This window comes from Martes martes, assembly GCF_963455335.1.
Source record: "Martes martes genome assembly, chromosome: 3".
NCBI classification, from domain to species: domain Eukaryota; kingdom Metazoa; phylum Chordata; class Mammalia; order Carnivora; family Mustelidae; genus Martes; species Martes martes.
The window spans coordinates 2,496,738-2,519,740 of NC_137890.1; the positions used below are offsets into that span (position 1 = coordinate 2,496,738).

Below are 23,003 nucleotides of genomic sequence, written 5' to 3' on the forward strand. Positions count from 1 at the left end.
CAGCGGGGGCAGAGAAGTCGGTGACCGACCGCAGAGGCCGCTGGGGCCACGAGGCGGGCACCGAGCTCGGCAGGGCAGGCCGATGGCCGGGGGGGGGGGCACGCCCGAGAAGGTGAAATTGGGCCAAGTCCCGCCACTGGAGACAGGCAGGGAGGGAGGAAGGCAGGGGAAGCTTTGGGAAGCGGTCAGGGAACCAGGAGTAACTATTTTGAGCTGGCTGGCTGGACAAACGAGTGACGACCCGAGGCGTCCACCTGAGAACTCAGGCACCCGGCGACCCCTCGAGGGTTGAAGCTGCTGGTAAAATCCCTCAGGACAAAGGATGTGTCCTGATGCACAAAATCACGGAACTGGGTACTTGCCAAGAGTTCACCACTGCGTCTCCCCTGCTGCACCGAGGTGGCCAGACTCTGGAGCAGAGTTGAGAACAGACGAGCCGTCTGTTCGTCGAGGGGTCACTGTCTCCAGGGTCCTCCTCCCGCTCGGTCTTCCGTGTGCTCCCCTGTAGCTGGTTTACGCTTACCGTCTAATTTGCACGCTGGCAGGGCAACCTGGCCCCCTTTACATGGTTTTCTGATTTTCTTTTCCTTTGCACAAGGCGGGCCCGGGGCGAGCGTGCTCTGTTGCCGGGCTCATTCCCGCCTGAGCAACAGCAGAGGGCTGGGACGCTTCGTCGGCAGAGTCCGGGCGCACCCAGCCACCCCCCTTCGCCTGAATGTGGGTCATCGTCCTTGGTGGCTGATTCAGTTTGCACGACGGTGTAGTTTGAAAACAGCTGAAGTAAAATAATCATGGATTGTCTTCCCCTATTAACTTCCTGGCGTGTGATATTTATTAAACCTTCTGCAGTCTAAAAAGCCAAGAGGCAGAATCTCTCCCTGGACCCGCTAGAAACCTGTGAATGTAGTCTTCACGACCCACATGCACTGGGTAGAGGGATATCCCCCAGCTGAAAATGTAATTAGTTTCTGAAGCTGTATGCGCTCATGGAGGGGAACTCAGCAAAGTCTCAGCTTCCAGGATTCCGAGATCCCCTCTCTTCCCGCCGTGTCCCACGAACACTGAAAAGAGCAGGTATGGCAAAGAAAACCAAGCGATAAGAAAACAGGGAGTTTCATATGTGGTTTTTTTTTTTTTTTTTTTTTTTCTGGATCTTGTTTTGACATGACCTTCCAGCGCTGGGGCGGGCCTGCATCCTCGCATGGATGCTGGGACCCCAGTATCACCAGGCCACAGTCTAAGTGACCAGTTTCTTAAATAAACAAGGTGTTTTTTTTTTTTGTTTTTGGTTTTTTTTTTTGGTAACATGATGCATCGAAAGTGATGTTTACAAGAAAAACCTGGTGGAGTTAATTCTCTGCCAAAATCTTATGCTTGAAATTAGATAAAATCATCAATGGAATTTTGTGTACATATTTTAAATAATAATATCCATAATTCACAGTAAACTGCTACCCAACCCCCATTCTGAAGCCCATCATTTGAGGTTAACAGAAACAGAAATCTATTACCACTGAACTGAGTATGACTCTTAAATTAATTAATTAATTGATTATTATTGTGCAGCGTTAGTCACCGCATGGTACATCCTTGGGTTTTGATGTAGTGTTCCATGATTCATTGTTTGCATGTAACGCCCAGTGCTCTGAGTATGAATCTTTAAAAAAATTATCTGCAGGTCAATTTTCTGCTATTCGAAGTGTACCTTTTAAATAGGAAAAATGTGCAACTGTTTTTCACCTCCGTGAAAAAAAATTGCTTGGGAAACACAACAAATCATTCGATCATTAAAGTCAGCAGCTGGGGCTCCAGAAGGCAGGACTGCAAGGGGCTGTTTGGTTGTGGTTATTGACTCCTTCCTTCTCTTATAACTGGATCAGATCGAAGGAAATCACGTACTTGTTAACACGGTACTTAAATCTTAAATTCTTGAAGTTTAATGTTAAAATGTTACCCTGTTTAAGTAATACTTAGTAGCATCTTCGACTTTGTTTACTTTGTAGAACGCTGTATTCACTTCGCATTAGTCATTGCGCAGACTTTACGCCCAGGGTTACTGCAGATAAATGCTGCTTTATTTGTGAGGTATCTAAGGAAAGACATGACTCATGCTCTTTGCTCCGCACACCTGTTTGGATCTGTGGCTCATCGGCAGGGCCGTGATTCCTCGCTCGCCCTCTCTGGGGAAGCAAGCGGAAGACGGGTGCTCATTGTCCTGCGAAAACTCTACGTCTCCTGTTTTCCCCTCAGGTCTGTAAAACGTGCGATGGAAAGAACGTGTCCCACTTGGCTCTGCACGAGGACGACGCTACAGCCCGTGCAGCTGTTTCCGAGAACAAAGGCCCTGCGCTCCGCTATCACACCGTAACTGCTTTGTTGAAGACATTTGGGATGGAGGCAGGTTTAGTGACCCACGGAGGCGGTTTTCTCCCTGCATGCACGGTTCGATGTGTCGCCCGTCATTATAGACCAGCTAAGCGGCTTCCACTCCCTCAGCCGTTAGCGTGGCTCTCCGACAGCGGGACACGAAGGAGCCACGAAGCACGCAGCAGCCGCACATGCTGTGGCCGGAGACGCACGAGCAAGTCCTAATCACGCAGACATCGAGCTCCCGGAGGAGACGGGGCTCAGCGGGAGAAGAGCTATTACCAAATCTTGGTATGGGGAGAAGAGCCATAATGCTGATCATGGTTTGTTGATGATGACACGTGCTGGCCCCTGGCGGCGTGGATTGCGCACCGCACCCCATCTACCCCTCACACCCCTTTGGGGTGCCTACTATGACCTACTATGACCTGAAAGGTACGTGCTTGCCTGCACCCGACAGCTGATGGCGGGTGCTGTGGGTTCCAGCCCGGGCTGCATCCCAGGACTGACCTTCGGACAAACAGGCGGATTCCTGGATGCAAATCCAAGGCGGCTTAAGAAGTACTTGATTACCTGAGACTCGTTTTCTGACCTGTCAGGTGTTCGGAGCAATCGTGTTCAGTTGTGCGTGGGGATCACTCATTCTAGGGACTTGGGGGGGGCATAAGACAGGTGACAAGAGTCTCGCCCATCACCCTTGATGGACTGGCTTAGCCGCTGTTCATTCCCCTGAATGAGGGCGTTTTCATTTGAAAGTACCCAGTTTTTCTAAAGAATCCGTAGTTATTCGGGTGTTTCTGTGACTAGGGATGGGCTTGGCTTTGGGCGTGTCCAGGGAAGGGGTCTGGAAGCGCTGGTAAAAAAAAATCCCTATGTTCTGAAATTAAGCACACACACGTGGGTGCGTGGGCTGGTGGAGGGGACAGTCTTACCTCCAAGGCACTGGGAGACTCCAACGAGTTAGCACATGTTCAAAAACGAGCATCTTTAACATGCTAAAGTTAAAAAAATTAGTATTTAATAAAAAACCTTAGAGCTATATAGACGAGTAACTACTTCACTGTGGGTGAGGCAAGGGTGGGGAAGGCGGCCCCCTCCTAGTGGGTCTCCGTGAGCTGAGGAATGACACTAACCTGGGACGTCCCGCTGCTGGAAAAAGAGAAGACCCGAGTAATAAACATGCTCTGCTTCGTTCACGCCTCAAACACCCCAGAAGATTTCTTCCAAAACCTGCCATGGATCCACTCTGGGCTTGATCCGCCCTGGGCAAATGCAGGTGCCCCCAGTAGGCTGAGGGCCTCGTGTAACGTGCTCTTCGGAGAAGTTTCGCTCATCAGTAATCCAGATGCCCACAAGCACGGGTGTGAGGAAGGCGGGAAGCAGAACCGGCCCCTTCGGAACCGGAGGGACTGGGCGGCCAGCAGGAGGACCGACCCGAGAAGGACTCATTTGGTGGCACAGAGGAACGCAGGGTGACCGGGGAGCGCCACTGAGGCCAGAGAAGGGGGAGGAGGTGCGCAGGGGGACGTTGTACAACCCTCTCCTTCCAGCAGAGGCCAAGCTCGGCTGCACCTCCCGCGTGACCAGGACCTCGGACCCTGGTGCGAGCGCACAGTGCCCCACACCCCGCACACATGCCTCCAGCAGCACCCTTCTAGAGATGAGAAAAGGCGCTGCGAGAGGAATCGAGGTGTCCCACATCACACGCGTAGGAACCAGCATCTGAGAGCAAGCGTCCTGGTTCTGGGGTCCACAGCCCGACTGCTAGGGCCCCTCCAGACTTGGATCTGGGGGCGCATCAGGAGGGCGGCGCATGCAGTCCACAAGCCCACCCCGGCCCTCCCCCGGTTCCTCAACGTAGGGCCTGGCAGCGGGCACACAGCAGGAATTCAAACTTTTGCTGAAACAAGCACAGAAAGGAGGAGCAAGACGGGAAGGCTACCAGGGAATCTTGCGTGGGCTTTCCCGGGCTCGTCCAGCACACGCGCACGTGTTCCCTTCTCCAGGCGCTGGCCCACGGCGCTCGGGCCACATAACCCTGCTGTGGGCCCCCCGCGCAGCAGGCGCTTTGGCATCTCCAGCCTCCCCGGGTGCCGGAACACCCTGTCCCTAGTTGCGACAACCGAAAGCATCTCCAGGCTTCGCCCAGCGTCCCTGGTGACTTGAGCGTCCTGGTGCAGCCACACAAGACCACCCGTCTCGTCTCTGCGGTACCCGTGGAGTAGGTGTGCTCCCCTGCATCACTGCCAAGGACACTTCGAAATACACCTGCCGCTGCCACTACCACAATCGCCCTCACAGGCTTTGGGGGGCAAACCAGGGGACACAGGGGTCTGTCTCCTCCAGACCAGCTCTCACTCACGACTGTCCTACTGATACCGATGCACGGCTTTCCACCGGGGTCCTGCGAGACAGGCGGCCTCCTCACCCTGCTGGGGCCAAAGACAAGTGCCCAAGGATTAAATAACTTGCCTAAGGCCAGGGTAGGTCAGATCGGAAGTATTTTCCTAGTCTTTCAGAGAGTTTCTACCTCCTAAATAGCATCCCAAGACTGTCCGCAGAGAAGGCTGCACTCGGAAAATGCCCGCTGGGGCAGCTTTTAAAATGAATTTAGTCCCAGATGGAATCTTGCATCACTCGTTTCCTTGTAAAACAGATCTTACTGATTATTTTCCTTTTTCTTTTTCTTTCTTTTTTTTTTTTTTAAGATTTCATTTGTTTATTTGACAGAGAGAAAAAGACACAGCGAGAGAGGGAACACAAGCAGAGGGAGTGGGAGAGGGAGAAGCAGGCCTGGTGTGGGACTCGATCCCGGGACCCCAGGATCATGACCTGAGCCAAAGGCAGATGCTCAACTACTGAGTCACCCAAGGGCCCCATTATTCTTGTTTCTTGTAATCAATTTGCTTCATTTACTATTTCTTCCCAGCTCTTTAAGCCAACTTTAAAAGCCTGCCTGATTTCTTGTAATTCTATAGTCTTGTTCCCTCCTGGGGGAGCTCCTGGGATGTAGGAGCCCGGGAAGAGGTCCTTCTCAGACCCCAGAGTCTCCGAATTTGTTCCATTTCTATTTTCCTTTGGACAATAGAAATTGTCTGTTTAATTTGCAAATTCTATGATGAGCAAATCCCTGATACTTAGTCTTACAAGGGTAAGAGCCAACAGAAACCGAGGGGAAATTAAAGATGCGCACATCTCACTTTTAAACAGAGGGAACAGAAAACACTCTTCCCAGGGAACAGAGGCCTGATGAAGCCTGCTGAAATTCTCTACTTTACACTGTAGTTTGATTCAAGACACCTGGGCCATCCCCTCTGCCAGAGTCATCGAAAACGTGACAGCGGTTTTAACATCCTTTTAAGATGTGCTCAGGCCTCTGACGGGTTCCCACAAGCCCTGTCTGTTCCTTCTTAGAGCAAACCCTTCTCTATTCCAAACCGGGTTTTGATGGCTAATAGAAAAACATCTTGACAATACGCATTTTTTTCCCAACCTGGAAAGTTCGGCAAAGAAAAGCTTTGTCAAAAAAAACCCCACTCGCAATACATTTAAATTCTGTCCGAATAAAACCATTAACTATCCATTAGGCTAGTTTTTGGGCAGGCTGGGTTCAGGTGATTTTACTTCTTGAACATGTTTCTCTATTACTTGAATTTTTAGTCTCGTTTTACCAAGTTGAGCTCACTGTCTCGAATCTCTCCATAATCGAATCAGGAAAAGGAGCGTGTGTGCGTGCAGGATTCCCTAGAGACGTGGCCCCGGGGCTTATCTTGAAAAGCTTCTCCTGTGGTCACAGAATTTCAGCGGCCCCACGCGTCCCACCCTCCCGATGGCCCCATCCTCACCGGAGGGGTGTTCACCCGTCAGCGCGGCCACCCCAGAAATGTCCAGCTGACTCACATTTTATGTGATAATGAGGACGTCATGTGGCATTTTGGGGAAACATAACAACGTCCATGACAACGTCCACCTTCCGTTGAACCCGCCAGACATTGGACGAGGCATTTAAGAATTCTACCTCCCCGGAGCTACTTGGCACGGGCACCACTCTCCTATTTCACAGGAGAAGAAACTGAGGGTCAAGGAACAAGTGCGAGTCCTCTGCCGTCGAGAGACGTAGTCGTAGAGCTGGGATCCACCCCCAAAGCGCGGATTTCCACCTGCCGACCTCCTCCCGCCCACCACGGCCATGCGGCGTCTTAGCGCGAACGTCGCAACCCAGCGACACGGGTTCCCTCGCGCTGCAGAAAGTCTCCCATATTCCCCGTGCGAGCGTGTGGCCTCCAAAGGGAACGGGCCCTAGAAAGAGGGTCTAGAAAGGACCTACAGCCAGGACTTACGCGAATTCGTTTTGGGACTGAACAAGCCTCCAAGGAGGCTTTCCGGCACAGCCTCTCCTCCACCCCCGACATACTAAGAATGTCTTGAAAAACTTCCAGGCCATTCAGGGGGTTCTCGAACTCGGGGATGTTTCTGGAGAGGGCAGGAAACCCCGTATTTCATGAGACTCTGGCGGCACAGTCAGGACAGGGCGACAGGGCTCGGGTGGGGCGGGCGGACCCCCGATGAGGAGGAAGGCGGAGCCGAGTGGGAGCCGAGCCGGCGGCGTGCAGGGAAATGAAGAGAACGTTGGCCGTATTTGGAGAGCCTCCTGGTTTTCAAACAGGAGATCTGCCAGTTCACGGAACAGAGCTGCCTCCAGAGGGAAGAGAGAGGGTAAATACGAGCAGATGGGGAAAGGATGGCTTTTTAATTTACAAAATTGTGGCTTTATGTATTTTTGTTTCTTCGCTGGCTTAGTGGTTTTGTTTAGAAAAAGAAATAGTTGACGCAGAAATTATAGGTTGAGAAAGAAAAAGTAATTAGGAACAACTGAGTTTCATATGTGCAACATCATCCTGAGATTTTAAAGGGGGCCCTGCCGGGGAAGTCAGGAGTGCGGGCTCTGGGGCCGGGTCTCCTTGGGTCTCCTCAGCGCCAACGATGCAACTGTGGGCAGCTCACTTGCTTGTTCTCGATGTGGGTTCCTCAACGTACACCAGGGGCCACTCACAGGCTCTTGTGAGGACAGGGAATTAAAGAATGAGAGCTGTGGCAGGCACCCTGCCCACGGCTCGCCTCCAGGAAGTGAGGCAGGGCTGGGCACCATCATGGCGCACGGAGACCCAACTGGGCGCCGACCTCTGTCTCCCTTTAGTCCACGGCAAGGGCTAAGATGGCACATGATACAATTGTCACGCTAACACAAGTTCGGTTCAGCTGAGAACTCTCAAGCCGCACGATTTGAGGAGTTACTCCAGGGCTCTCCGTCCACGCTGCAGACGCGCAGAATCGGGTTGCGGCCATCAAGGACTAGGTCATCTCCTTGAAGAGCTACAGAACCCAAAAAAGTACAAATAGAACGGATGCTCACCTAGCACGTGTCCCATCAACTTACAGTTTAGTAAAAAAAAAAAAAATCACAGAGACAGGACAATTTAACAGCTGTCGAAAGACGGCGGTGTGAAGATGTGACAGATTTCCACACAAAATCCGGCAGAGTCGGCTACAATTTCAGGGGTACCGCAGATTCCCAGGGTATTTCTGTCCCGTGTGCCCAACTGAGTGTCTGTGAGCCACGGCTCTATCAGAAGGCGTGTCCCTCAGCCGGGGGGTCCCTCACCCTCGGGGTGTAACAAAGCCTCCCGCAGAAACAGGAGTGAAGCCTTTGGGTTCAATCCTACGTGGTATAGAACTTCCCAGGACAGGGCTTTGACTGTAACGGCTGCTGCTTGGCTCATCCCGCCGGGGGGAGGCTCCGTGAGACAGTCCGGCTCTTGCTCTGCAGGACAAGAACCCTTTCCGATGGACCCTGGGTGAAGGTTAGATAAAACACGTTCTTGCCAACGTACGAGCCACCGAACGTCCGATTAACTGTCCAGGGAGGCTGAGAAGGCTACCACGGGCGGCGCGCCTTCCCACCTACAACATGTTCTGCCAACATGCTGGTGTCGGTGGGGCAGCATGTGTGGCGGGACTCCTGACTCCATCCGGGCATCCTGCAGCCCAAACGAGCTACTGAAATAGAACGGGTCCCCCAAATGAGTAAGAGCCCTGGCAGGAAGAACTTACAGTCAGATCATTATGATTCTTCCTTAACTGCAAAAACAGGTAGCGGACATCCCACCTCTGAGAAATACTGTGTGACCAAAAATAAACGTTTATTAGTCACTAAACCATATGGCTGTTCAAAAATGGGGAAGATCGTTCCATAGTGGCCGACATACAACAGAACCCACACCACACTGTGGAAGTAAAACCATGTGAACCAGAACAATAATCTCCCATAACAGCGCGCCCCAGACAATGGGAAATTTAGACACACAAACAAAAGAAAAACAACAAAGCCTGCCAAGAAGGCATAGGAAACACCTGCTATGTCTAAAAAATGGAACGAGATACTAATGATTATTTCATATGAAGGTTTTGAAATTACACACGCACACATACACACACACACACACACACATATATATATATATATATATATATATATATATATATATATATATATATATATATTTTGCTATAGTGACCACAAGATGGGATTTAAAACACTGCGGAAAAATATCGGGGCAAAAATCACTACAGTTTAAATAGGAAATTTTGTCTTTCCAGGTTTCTCTACTGGCAATAGGACAAAAGATCATTATAGATGGGAAAAAAGCTCATTTGCCTTCCAGAAATAGCTCATGTTAGAAACGAATTACAGTTCTATCCAAACAGTAAGATGTCTCTGAACTTGAAACAATAGCATAACACCGATGATCCCGATTGAAACGATAACACAGGGCAAATTCCCCAGCAGCAGCTACACGGAACGGCGCTTCCCCCTTCCTCGCCCTGACCTGTCAGAAGGAGACTCCCAGACTCTGAAATAGCTCACAAGCCACAGGGAGGTAAAATGGGTCAGTCTGACTTGGTCCTCAGAGACAGAAAAGTTATTTTTTTCTAGGACAAAACCATCTGTTGAGAGGTTTTGGGAAAGTATTTGTTCTGGTGCGTGACCCCACCTCGTGTCAGGACCTGTGCCCCCGCTTTCAAAGGAACCACCTCCACGGTGCTCCGTGGGGCCCCAGGGCGTCTGGCTCTGGGAAATTAATGGCACCGTTGTCAATAACTTCTTGAAAGACCCAACTGTACTTGTTTCTTTTATGTTCTAAATTTCCGCGAAATACAGTAAGGAGACTTGGAAACTCCCAGAGCGGGATGTCGCATCCTTTTCTAAAAACAAAGCAAAGGTGAGGGGATTCCCCAGTCCACTTTGGGTGGGAGTGTGGTCCTGGCAGTGCCCGCAGCCCCTGCCTCCCTTCCTACCTGTGAGCCAGCTCCCTGCCGGTTTATTCTGGGAGTTCCTGCTGACGCACAGCCAGCAGAGTCCAGAGCTCACTGGGGCATGCGGGTGGAAATGGGAGTGACACACTGGATTCCTGGAACAGTCAGAGTCAGATCAGCGGAGGAAGGCTGGATTCCAGAGTTCTCTCCTCCGGTGGCGATGCCTCCCCATGTTTCCTGACGAATGGGGGATATTCGTGCCCAAAGGACAAGAAGATCTAGAACACTCACTGTTTTTGAAAATAGCCATCAATTCTTGGACAAAGTGTTTAGGAACATCTGGGCTAGGTTTGATATAAAAACTTGATCAATGCGAAAAGGCAACGGTGTTTTCCAGTCAAGTTTTAGGGCATCTGAAATACACACGAGGCTTCATTTTAATTTTAATTTCTAAGATAAGACTAAATGCTCAAAATAACTAAAATGCCATGTTGAGCATGTGATAAGGGTTTTCTAGGATAGCACGGTGCTGTTCTCCTGGAAACATGCATACATCAAAGATAAAACGTTTAATGAACTTAAAATACATAAAATGTAAATATACATACATGTATGTACACACAGAGAGGATGTCTATATCTCAAAATCATGGGGTTATTTATGTATCTTATATACCTTAATCTAAGAGGAACAATCTTATCTGGGAAGGCTTCTCTGACCGCTCCCGTGACTGCTGGGAAGGGACACGGGATGGCAGTCCAGGGCCCGCGCCCTCCATCAATGCCAGCTTCATGGGACTACTCTATTCATCCTTCCGATCAACAGGGGATTTCCATTACTCATCTTTCCTTCCAAGATAACTGACATTTTTGAAGGGCACCCATTATGTTAAATTTTATTTCCTTCTACTAAAGAAGTCTTTTTAATCTTCTGGAATTGAGGAGTTTGTTTTCATCCACAAAGTTTTTTGTTTGCTTCCTTAGTCTGCTTATTCTACTCAAGGGTATGCAGATGGCCACATACCCCTTTTCCTCAGTGCTATCCTGAAAATAAAGTCCCAAAAATACCCGTGGCAATTAACATTTAGAAATCTCCTTTTTGGTTACCAGCCATCTTCATGGAATGTCTGTGTTTGAATTAGCTCAGTACTGGACAAGTAAGAGAGAAAGACTCGGGGCAGAACACCCACATGTCCCCCAATGCCAAGTCAGAAATGCTGGCTGCATCCTTCAGCAGCCTCACAGAAGTCAGAGCAAAATCCTGGATCAGGGTTCAAAAATTAATTGTATGCATGGGAGACTGATAGTCAAAAAACAAGAACAAAAAAAACACAACAAAAAACTTACTGAAGGCTCCCCCCCCATCGCCGGATTTTTGGGTGGAGGTACAGCTCGTACGAGCCGATGCAAGAGCACGTTTGGTAAAAAAGGGGTGACAGGATCTCACGACGGGGTTCAGGAGCACAGCATCCAGATCCAGGGAGGAAATAGTTCCATGCCCTCGGCACCGGTCAGGCAGCTGCTTGGAAGCTCAGCTGACATCGGGTGGCCAGGCCTGAGTAGGAAAGCGAGAAACTCAGAAAAAGGTGATGAGGATGAGGTGGTAGTCTTCCTATGAGCTATGGGTCAGGAAGTCAGGGTCCCGTGAAAGCACCGTGAGATGGTTTAATATGGTGAGGCTTAGGAGAGTGAGTGCTCTCCTAAATCCCGCTGGGATGAGGACATGTGGAGGAGAAGGAGCTTTGGTTGAGGGCTGGCAGAGGGATGAGCGAAGGAAAGCTCCCTGGGGCAGAGGGGCTTGGGTGGGAGTGGCACGTGGGCACCGGCATCTGGGGCATCCACGCTCGTGTGTGCTGGTGGGTGTGATGGGGGGAGGGCTCCTTCCTGCAGGGAAGCAGGTGTGTCAAAGCTAAGCTTTTCCTAGGGGGCAGTTTCCTCCAGAGCTCTGGTGAGAGCAGCCATGGCACGTGCTGCGGTGTGGGGCCACCTCCCGTGCACTGTGATGGTGGTTCTGGGCAAGGAACAGCCCATCAGCAGTGTCCAAGGTGCTCTCTTTGAGGCACCAACTTTAGTGGCCCGATGATGGCTGACGTGCACACGAAGCTATCCATACAGTTCCGTCGTAGCTATGAGCGTTACCTCAGCCTTCTTGGATTCCAAATTAAACACCCTCATGCTATGATTCAGTTCAAGCTTTGTCCTTCCCTCCAGTTCGACTGAATGTCTAAAACACGACCGTTTACATTTGATACAGGTACGGCACTAACAGAACTTTCCTCTGTGACTCGTGGAGGCTACGTCTGTGTTTTCAGGACATTCTGCAGTTTACCTCCTGGGAAACACTCGAGAAGCAGGCTGATGTCACTGCCCTGGGCATCCCTTGCTTTCAAACAACACTCTCTCGGGGCAAAACAAGCTCATGAAAACATCAGCTGAAGGAGAAATCAATTCTAAGAAAAATGTGAAGTTGATAAGGGGACAGAAAGGAATATCCTTGGGGCTCAACCAGGCTTACTTAAGGTCCTATCAATGGCATGTCTACCACTGGGTTTCTTTTAAGTGAAGCCTACGGAATGAATCTTACTGTTCTGAAATTTCAAGGGGGCCTCAGTGTTATCGGCAAGTCTCAAAGGAGAATTCTGATGTGGAAGGAGAGCTGAACCTCTTTGGTTCAACGGTGAGTTAGGAGTTAAGATTATTTTCTTACGCAATCATATACTACACTTTTCATTAATGGAGTTTTGAAGATGGACTTTACTCTGGACACATATAAATCTATTCTGAGTTTTGTTTATTTTTCCAGGAAAGCCCTCCAAGACCAGAAAGGGCTCTCATCAGCCTCCTGTCTCCTTCCCTTCGTCCTGGGTGGGACAGCGGGGAGGCTTGTTGCTGTACGAGACCCATAATTCCATCGTCCTCTGGAGAGAAATACAAATATTTGTAAAATATCAGGTGTTGAAGGAGGAGGGATTCACCCCAAGGGCTCCAAGTGCAGGAAGCCTGGCCTCCTGTTTCGGGTTCTGCTCGGACTGTCTGGGCTCCTCCTCAGCCTCCCCTCCTGCCGCTGGGGGACGTGGCCGGAGCCCCCCGGGCCCCTGCTCGGGCACGAGGTCTGCCCCTTCCCTGGGCCGGGCTGCAGAGCAGGGTGTTAACAGAAGACAACTGCTTCCTAGAGAATTACAGAATTCTCGTTGCGGACTCGTGGGTCCTCAGGGGCCCCGGTAACATGTACCAAATCTGAGAGTCGCTACCTTTGTTGACAGACGCTCCACACAGGCGCACTGAGTCACATTGATCTGGACGTCAGGGCTCTTTTGAAATACGAGTGCTATCTTCACGAGGCTTTAAAAACGCCATTATCGCCACTTGAAGTGTATTTTTTAAAACAAGAATTTAATTGCTACCACGCAGAGCTAAAACACGCCGGTACTTCAGTTTTTATTACAGAGCCCAAGCTCACCATAGAATTCATTCGTCCTTCTGTTTCTTTATTTAAAACAGACTTTATGTTTGAAGAATTGTTACAGGCCTCACAAAGACAACAGTTTAATAAAAAACACCAACGCCGACCAGGCGGCCGAGGACTAGGAGGCCAAAGACATTATTTACCCAGCATTAATGACTTCCATCTCATTTCCACTTTGTTTTGCCTTTCCCCCCTTTTCTGGTTCGAACCCTTTAGGAATTATCCATCCCCGCAGTGTTTTGGATACAAAAACTTCTGTTTCCATGGCGGGATTTTTAAGGCCCTCCCAGTGGCTCAGGAGGAAACGGTCATCAATACAGGGTCTGTAGTGGGTTACTGGGACGTCTCTTCCTGCTTTCATTCTTCTAGAATTCAAACTCTAAGGCTGGACACAGAGAGGGAAGGGACAGGGATATTTTGACCTTTCCCATCAGTGGGGACATATGTCCTTTTAAAGGCCTGCTTTGTACTTCCCGTATGAGTCAGACATCAGACGACTTGAATGATTTAGTTGTCTACACCACAATGGACTAGTTCGGGTGGGATGCCAGAGGGCGTTGGATCACAGGCTGCTCAGGATCTCAGGTCAGGCAGCTTCTTAAGAAAATTCTGAAACGCCCAAAGCGGTTAGAAACAAATTCATTTTATGCTCACCCCACTGCCAGTGATGTACATGGCCTCTCTGTCTCTGACCGTCAAGGACGAGGGAGACACCATTGGACTGAGGGGGAAGAACGTAAAGCAGAGATGAGAGGACCCCGATTCCCTCCTTCCCTCCACCTCCACGCTCGCTAGAACCGTGACCTTCCCGGGATGTGCTCATCCAGGTGCAGGTTCAAAAGGCCCTTGGGCACGGAAAATGTGTGCAAGGCGGTTGGTCTGGTCATTTCTGCCATTTTTCTCTGGTTACTATTTTACTATCTCTAGAAGAAAATAAAAAGTAATTTCAAGACTTGGCCGCACGCTCTGCTGGTCTTCTCTTTGCTACGGAAGCGGCCTGCGGTAAGAGGATGGAGACGCCGACGCCAGCGCGTGGGGCCCCCGTCAGCCCGGCCGCCTGGGAAGCGCTTGCAGAAGAACGCTGTGGGCAGGTGCGGCGCTCGCGCTCACTCCTAGGGGACCGGACTGCGGGAGACACTCTCTTCCCACGCGTGGGAGAAGACAGACTCGGAGCCAACATTTCTACTCGCAGAGTCGCTGTTAGAGGACAGATCCTGTTCGGTAACAGCCCTGCTTGGGCTTTTTAGAACCCCCGCAATTGTTCACCAAGAATGAATTGGAAAAGAATAAAACAAAACAAAGGTCTTTGAAGACCGGCGCTTTCTGTAACAGAAAAGGGGAAACGCTTTAATGCTGTACTGGTCAAAACATTCCATTAGGCGCTAGGAAGAATGAAGGATTTCTAAACGTCGAGCTTTGGTTCGGTTTGGAGAACAGTAGAAATGTTCACTGCTCTTTCCCCAGGTTCTCTGCAGTCCACTGGAGCCTGGGTGCGATTTTCAATCAAGACACGACCTCATCGCTGTCACCGCTATCCCGGCCATGAACTGACGTTCTACTTTCCTTAAAGCCACGAAAGGCCATTTCCCTCCGACTGTCAACTCTCGACCAGAGCCCACTTAATCATTTGGTCATCACCCACAGGGCCAGAGGCTGGCGCGCACGGCCCGTGTCCTCATAGCTCTGCTGGCTCTGGCCGCCACCCAGAATCCACGGGGAGCTCCTAGGGGTTCCTCCACCCGCTCTGACCAGCCGGCCAGCCTCGCGGGGCCAATTTTGTGCTTCTGCAAAATCCAGACTTTCACCAACGGGTTGGTGTTCTGCATACACAAGCACAAAACCTGATCAGAGTTTATGGTCAAGGGCTTGGGAGAACAGAGACCTGCCTAAGTACAAAAAAAAAAAAAAAGAAGAAGAAGAAAAAAGTTTTCTCTCAACGCGGCTCTCTCTTCTGCTTGGGCTCTGACCATGTCTACTCAACGCTTCGTCTGTTTAGGTGTAAATTCTGAGGGGAATGCTCGGATGCACGTTTCTCTCAGAAAGAGATAGTGCCCCGCCCCCTGCCCCGAGTCACAGACCCTTCGAGAAAGATTGGTGGTGTCAGAGGCGCCAAAGCAACCACCTGCCACGAGCCCCACCTGGGGTCAAGAGAACGGGAAGATTTCTTCCTGATGAAGGAACGTGGCGCCGGCTGCCGCAGCACCTGTTTGGGGGTGTCCGTGTGTAGTGTTCGTGAGAAGAGGGAGCGATGCACGAATCCAGAAGGAGAACGTTTAAAATTCTCCCTCTGCACTCAGATACTGAGACAGCCGACGTGTCAGTGTTCCACGACTGGTCAGTGAACACAGGCCGCTCCTGTCGGAACCGTGTCCGCCACTGGCTCCACCGCCGGTCGCGTTCCCGCTGGCCGTCACCAGCGCCGGCCTCGGGCCGCTCTCTGGAGGCGACACACCGCTGCGAGCCATTCTCACCGGGGGCTCACGGCTGCCCTTGCTTAACTCTGGTCTCACTGGTAGGAGTCAGCCCGGGGTAGTCTGTCCCGGGTGTAAGGAACATGGCGATGTCAATGGTAACGAAGACATAATTTTCTCTCTAAGCCTTGACTTTCAACCATCAGATTCTGTTCAGAATGACGTTCTTTGAGTCCATTCAGTGATGCGGTATCATAATTTTGTCTTTTTAGGATTTTAACCATGTATTCTTCCATTTGGATGAGCTCCAAGCTGGCTCGTTTTCTATCAAATCCTGACTCGTGTCGTGATGGTCCTCCTGGAATGAAATCGTGACCATACTGGGCTGGCGAGAGTGGACGCGGGCCGGGGCGCCTGCCGCGGCTCCTCTCTCCTCCGGCTGCGCCATCACGCATTTCCGCAACAGCATCCCGAAAGCCTCGCTTTGAGGAAATGCTTACTTGACCTTGCTAGAAAGAGAGGGAGACTAGCCTGTTGTCCCCAAGCTGAGGGCTGGAGGACCCAAGGTCTCCTGCACCAAAGCGACTGGACGGGACTTTCCCGAAGGGGAGGCCCTGATCAGAGCTCGCACTGGAAATGCAAACGTCCCCGGGAGGCTGCGATGAACCACATTCGGCACAGACACCACTTCCGACGTGCCCTGCTCGTGGGTCTCCGTATTTCTGAGGTAACAGCCTTTGTGGGACAGTCTGCATGCTGCTGGCTGCAGAAGCAGGTCTTACTTTCCCAAAAGCCTGACTCCATCCCGTGCTTCATTTTTGTCTCGGACTTGATACCTAGAACATTCTCCCAGACTCACGATGAGTTCCTCGGCTCCCCTCCTCTCCACCTCCACACTCGCTACAACTGTGACCTCCAACACGGTAGCCACGGGGGCCATTTAATCTGAATTTTCGTTAACTAAAATTAACTAAAATGAAGAGTTTCACTACCCACATTTCAAAAGCGCAAGCAGCCGTGATGGGCGGCTTGATGTAAGACATTTCCATCTTTGCACTAAATTCCTCCGGAGAGCATGGGGGTGGGAAGGTCTAAAGGATTAGGGACGTTGACTGCTTTGTTCACTTCTACACTCCTGGTGCGAGCCTGGGAACCGACAGGTGGGGGATGTGCAATCACCGTGTGTCAAATGGATACACTTGTTTTCAAATTCTCGTGGCCAGCTATGGCCGTGTCTAAGTGTCATGGCGTTTTCTTTGACTAGAGCTAGACCAGTGGAAGGATCACCAAAACAGGAACCTCACCACCGTCCGCACATGAAGAGCTCTGTGACTTGAGTTCTAAGTCACATGCCTTCTCCAAGGACGTCTCCCCAACAGCTTCTCACCTCCCTAGGACTCGGACACAACCTTCTCACTGTCCCTGACCCCTCCTCTTGGACCTCGCCTCCCACCAGGATCTCCCTTTGCCCGGGCTCTCGGGGCACCCCTGTTCACTTGGGCACCCCCTTTTCTTAGACAAGTGCCTGGTTTGCAGATGGTGCACGAGGCCTCCTGGAGGGCTGCAGGCCTGGCAGCTTCCACGGCTAAAAGGAAGCTGGGGTTTCCTTAAAAGCACGTCACTGGGGCACAGGGTGGCTCTGTCGGTTGAGCATCCAGTGCTCGGTTGCAGCTCAGGTCATGATCTCAGGGCCGTGGGGCTGAGCCCCACGTCGGGTGCTGTGCTCAGCACAGAGTCCGCTTGTCCTTCTCTCCCTCTGTCCCTCCCCCCTCCATAAATAACCAGAAATCTTGAAAAGTGCATCACTACGTGTGATCTGCGAGTTAGGCAGACACTGTCCACACCTGTTGGAATACCACCCTCACTGCAGACACTAACCACGCGGGCGAGTTGTGCAGCCACCGCGAGACGGGATGAGCCGGAGCCAGCGCCCGTCCCCAGCGCACACTAAAAACCACCACAGGAGGCTGAGAGCGGGTGAGAGGATGTGCGGGCAGGGGTTAGATACGCCCAGCACGCGGGTGATGTCTCCACTCTTTCCGCGTTGTTGTCCTTTCTGGGCCGGGACAGCGCATGAAATACCGGACGCGGCTTCTGTGAAGGGTTCCGAGGGCGCCACGAGAACGCGACCGCCACGGCAGCCCCGATGCTCCCACCCGCCGCAGGCGAGGGTCTCCGGATGACGGAGGGCACCGCCGCGTTGCCGTGGAAACCTGTGGCAGGTGCGGACCACGAACGGGGGCTCCCCGCGGCACGGCGGGGCTCTTCCCAGCTATTAAATTTGTAGGCAGCCATTTCCATTTTACTGTGAAATCCTGGCTAATTGCTCGGCAGGCGGAGGCTGTGCTGGTGGCACAGGGCAGAAGGTCCGCTCACGAGCAAGACTGCCGCTCGCCGTGGAGAGAAGACCTTGCGGACCGCGTGCGTCTTCGCGGCCCCGGGCCGCCTCCCCACTCCCGGGGGCCGGGTCTCGGCTTCTTTCTTTGTCTCTTGGCCGCTGCCTTCCGAGGCGACCCCAAGCGCCGCAGCGCGCCTTCCTGAGTGCGCAGCCACCTGCCCCCGCCCACCTCCCGGAGCCCTCCGTCCGCTCCCCCGGCTTCCCCTCTCACGCGGCTCTGTGGTTTCTCTCGGTTTGATTTACGTTGTTGAATTTAAGGAATCTTGTGAGGTTAAGAATTATTTACTCATACTTTGACTCAAGTCCAGGGACCCACAGACTGTGGGAAACTCTTGGCCGCACGAAAGAACGCCACAGCTACACCCGGTTTGTCGGGGGCTGTGACCACCTTGCCGGGGAGACACTCGTCTCTGGTTCTGTGGCCCATGGTGGGGGGGGGTGCTGTCAGGCCCACGGGGGCGAGCGTGGCTGGCGGTGAGGGCTGAGTGATGCGGGAGATGCCCAAACACTCACGCGGGGGCTGGCACAGAGTCAAAACTGTGGGTTCTCTCTCTCCCACTAAAGCCTGACCATCTCAACAATCCCCCACAATCTGGGCTTAATCAGTATCTGGTTTTTACCAATGTCTAAAATATCTGACTTTCCAGGGCAACAGGTGTCCTGGGAAGGTTGAAGCCATTAAAAAGTTGGAATAACCTGCCTGTCCCGAGTGGACAGTCGAAGCCAAAGGGTTGGGGGACGTGAACCTGTCTAAGGAATAGAAATAATGAATTAAAAACTGACTTCAGTTGGAAAAACCTGAGAATTTCATGACCTTTTAGGTATGTTAATGAGCAAAGACAAAGATGTCTCTGTCGAACCAGACGCCTAGCCTGCCCTCCTTACGCTTTCTGGACTACTGACCTTGGAGTGACCTGAAGCATCACTCCGCTCCCCGGAAGTTCTGTAACAGAAATGAACTCTGATACTGTCCATCCAACGGCCTCCCACCTCCACGGAGGAAGGGAAAGTATAAAATGTATAAGGAAAGGAAGAGTAAAACAGACAGAGACAGGTCAGGGGGCCACACCGCTCTGTCTGGTGCTGGCGATCGTAGGACTGTTGGCGGTGGGAAAGTCTGAGACGTTAGGAGGCTGACTTCCTTTGCGCCTTCGCCCTGTGGAATATTGGCGAAAGGACTTACGAGTTTTAATTACCACAATATATACACAATAGGTTATTTTAAATGCAAAGCTTTTAACATCAATCAAGTATTAATTCATTTCTTTCTTTTTAAAAAAAATATTTATTTTAGCGAGAGAGTGTGTGCATGCACATGGGGGGACGGACAGAGAGAACCCCAAGCAGACTCCCCACTGACTGCAGAGCCTGACGCTGGACCTGATCTCATGACCCTGAGATCATGGCCTTGGCTGAAACCAAGAGTCCGATGTCCAACCGACCGAGCCACCCAGAGGCCCCATTTTCATTCATTTCTTAAAGTTATGTTGACTTCCTGAACAACAGAAGAGAAGGCTGGAGATCCGACCAGGGAGTCATAACTTGAGGAAAGAGGGCCCAGACCTCCTTTCACCTTGCCCGTGTTCTCTGCCCTACCCCGGAGAACCTCCTTCATACCGGAGGCGGAAGGAAGCCCTGGGAGAGCTCATCCAAAATGTCTGAGAACTTGAGTCTTGCTCGGGACAGATCTGGAGTAGGTCATTCATGCCCCGTGCTGCTGTCCTTCTTCCCTCCCGTGGGAACGGGCTCTAGAACATGCTCCGTGCCTTCCAGTTCTGGCCGGGCAGCGAGGACGGCACACCCAGCGGGTCCCCAGCCCCCGCCCCTCGCAGCCCAGCTGCTGCAGCCGCTGACCACAGGCGGGATGGCTCCGTCCGGGAGAGACAGCCATCCCCCCGCCGCAACCCACCACCCACCACTGAGGGCTGGACAAGACGTTTCACACAGAGCTGACTCACTCGGTGACATGAGAAGTCATTGGAGTCAGAATCCATAGTGCATTTGTGATTTCTGCTCTTAGTCCAAAAGTTACTCAGTAACATAGAGTTTCTGATGTCGGCTGTCACCATGGTGACGAGCCAGTGAACTCTACCCCATGTCCATATAAGGCTGGGCTGCCCAGGGCTCGGGAGCAGAGAGCTCCGCACTGAGCCATTGTCATCCCTGCTCCAGAAGCTCCGTGGGGAAAATCCACGGCAAGGGACCCTGGGGGACGCTGTGGGAAAGAACGAGCGCTGCACTCAGCTCTCTGATGGCAGAATCTGTCCAGCCGCTATTTTTATGCATTACATATATTTAAAAAATATTATCAGTCCAAGAGTAAGGACGGAAATAGCCGTGCGGTGTACAGGAACACATCTGGGTAAATCTGTTAATTAACAGATGTTTAACGTACAGAGACTGGGCTTGAGGAACTGAGACGGATACCGTGTCTTAATAAGCATTTGGATGAAAGAGACCCAAAGGTCCTAACAGCAGACAATCCCAGTAATGCAAGGATACGCGGTGTCGTTTCTCGTCCTCCGGAGCCCTTTCCTTACCACCCGGCATCAGCATTTTTACCATCTTGGTGACGGACACCCAGTATGGCACACCCGGGTCCCTGGGTCTGATTGCTAAGACAACCCGACTTGTGGCTGCAAGGCCCAGGGCAGCTTGGGGCGCTGGGCAGTGTGGAGAGAGGCAAGCATAGAGGGGGGCCTGCTTTCTGCACGCTGCACCTGCTGGATCCCACAGGCGGGGCCCCCCAAGGGGGCCAGCATGTGTCTGGGTCCCTGAACCAACCCCTCAGCCAACCGCCGCCACATCTCAGCTTCATGTCATCACCACCGGCTGAAGAAGCCCCACACGGGGCTCTGGATTTCTCCTGTTAACCAAATTCACCGGAAGGTGGCCATTATCTACTTTACTCGGCAAGGTAGACAAACGGTCTCTGGCTACTGTGTTCGTGAGGGCCAGAGGGAAACAGAGCTCAATGCAAACTTACTCAATCAGGACGACCTAGGGACCCTCAGAAGTCTCCCTCCTAATAACCGCTCCGAGAAGACCCCTGTCATCGTAAGAGTACGGAACTATGTAGATGGTGTCATCCATTAAAATAAAATAAAACGCTAAGGGCCATAAGTCAGCTGGAGGAAGACAGATACCATATGATCTCACTCATATGTGGAAACTAAGAAATAAAATGAACAAACAAAGAAGAAAAGAGATAAACAGAAACCAGACTCTTAAATACCAAGAACAAGCTGCTGGTTGCCAGAGGAGGGGTGGGGGGAGGGAGGAGACAGATAAAGGGGACTGAAGGCACACTTATCTTGGTGAGCACAGAGGAATGCACACAACTGTTGAATCATTAAATCTGCAGACCCCAAACTAACACAACACCATATGTTCATGATCCTTGACTGAAACAAAATAATCAGAATGAGCCATCTTTACAGAAGAACAAAATTCACATAAAACCATCATGGGAAATGCTAATAGATCCGTTCTGCATTAAACAATCATGACAAAGTGAAACAGAATAGACCCAGTAACCTCGTGCTCTGTTTGGGTTCTGTTTGGCTGATCCCATGGAGAGGGATGCGGGGGCTCTCCGGAGCCGACTTCCCTCCCACCCAGCGAGTCCCACAGACATTCGTAAACCACTAATTTGTTTTTCTCTTTCCCATACGAGGCCGGGCTGCCCAGGGCTGGGGGAGGGGAGAGCCCCGCAGTGAGCCATTGTCATCGTGCTCCAGAAACATCGCTGGGAAAGTCTATATACCAAGGGACCCCCAGGAGGATATTAAATCTCACCAAATGGCTTCCATATATTTAAAAAATACTCAACCCTTAAGAAATGCTGATGCACAATCTTCAATTAGCAATTCTTAGAGCATAATGCTCCCATTCCAGGCAGGGGAACCTAGATGACATCAACAGCCAACGGCTGTCCCCAGGACTGCGGTTCTGCAAGGACCCGGGACGCGGGGACCGAAGCCTCCTCGGGCGTGATCTTCGGCTTGGAAAGGATGGTTGGTCAGTCACATGTGAGGGAGGAAGACCGACACATCTGTAAAGGGGTTCCTTAGCCCAAAGTCTACTTATTTGGCCTCTGGAGGGGACTCAGGTAGGAGACGGCGTTTGACATCACGCCCAGCACAGAGGCCAAGCCCCACCGAGACGCGTCCTCCTCCTGGGCGGAGGGAACGGGGACCGCAAACACTGACCGCAGGACTCGGGGTGGTGAGGTGCACTTGGAACCCCATGCGGTGCTGTAGTTTCTGATGCGACAGTGGCAGGGGGCACAGGCAACCTCCCAAGCGCCTCTCCCAACCCGGCCCGGGACCCTGGACGGGACGGGCAGGAGTTCCCCAGGGAAGCGCGATCCCAAGGCACGAAGACTCAAAAGACTGCGTCATAAAATGAAACACTGCTCCCCACGTGAAAATGGGCTTAAACAGAGAAACACAAATGATATCTGTTTAAAATCAGTAATGCCAAGACCCAGACATCAGCTTCACCGGCAACAGGAAAGCCTGTCACTTTGGACACATTAAACCCAGTATCAGACTGTAATTCAGGTGCTGCCAGGTGTCCTGGCGGTGATGGGGACTGAGCTTTCTCCCCCACTTACCTGATCAAATTCGCTACATAAAGGACATTCGGGGGACGAGCGGATGAATTTTGAAAGTGAGAGTGATTTTCTATACGGCAGGAGGCTCATGCCCTCCAGTCGGGATGTCTACACTGGGGGGTAGACCCAACCATGCTTTCTTTACATAATATTTTTACAGAACATTTGTTTATGTATAAAATCACAGTATAAAACACAGTTGCATCATACATATGTATCTCTTTGTAACAACGAACAAGAGATGCGTAAAAAGTTACCATTCTCCACTTGGAACCTGTATACATTGACTAAACTCTGCATTATGTTACTGTTTGTTCTGAAACGGAAGAACGAGTCTGTGTTGAATTTCTCAGGAAAGCGTGGATTGACTCAGTCAGGCGACTGAAGGCACTAGTGTCTGGGACAGAAGGCTACGTTAGAGTCTGGTGTC

The 23,003-nt window shown here is 51.4% G+C and overlaps 1 protein-coding gene across 1 annotated transcript in view; it reads right to left on the reverse strand.

Moving 5' to 3' along the window:
• COL4A2 (collagen type IV alpha 2 chain) overlaps window positions 1–23,003 on the reverse strand; it is a 157,558-nt gene that overhangs the window by 89,002 nt on the left and 45,553 nt on the right. The gene's annotated exons all lie outside the window — the stretch shown is intronic.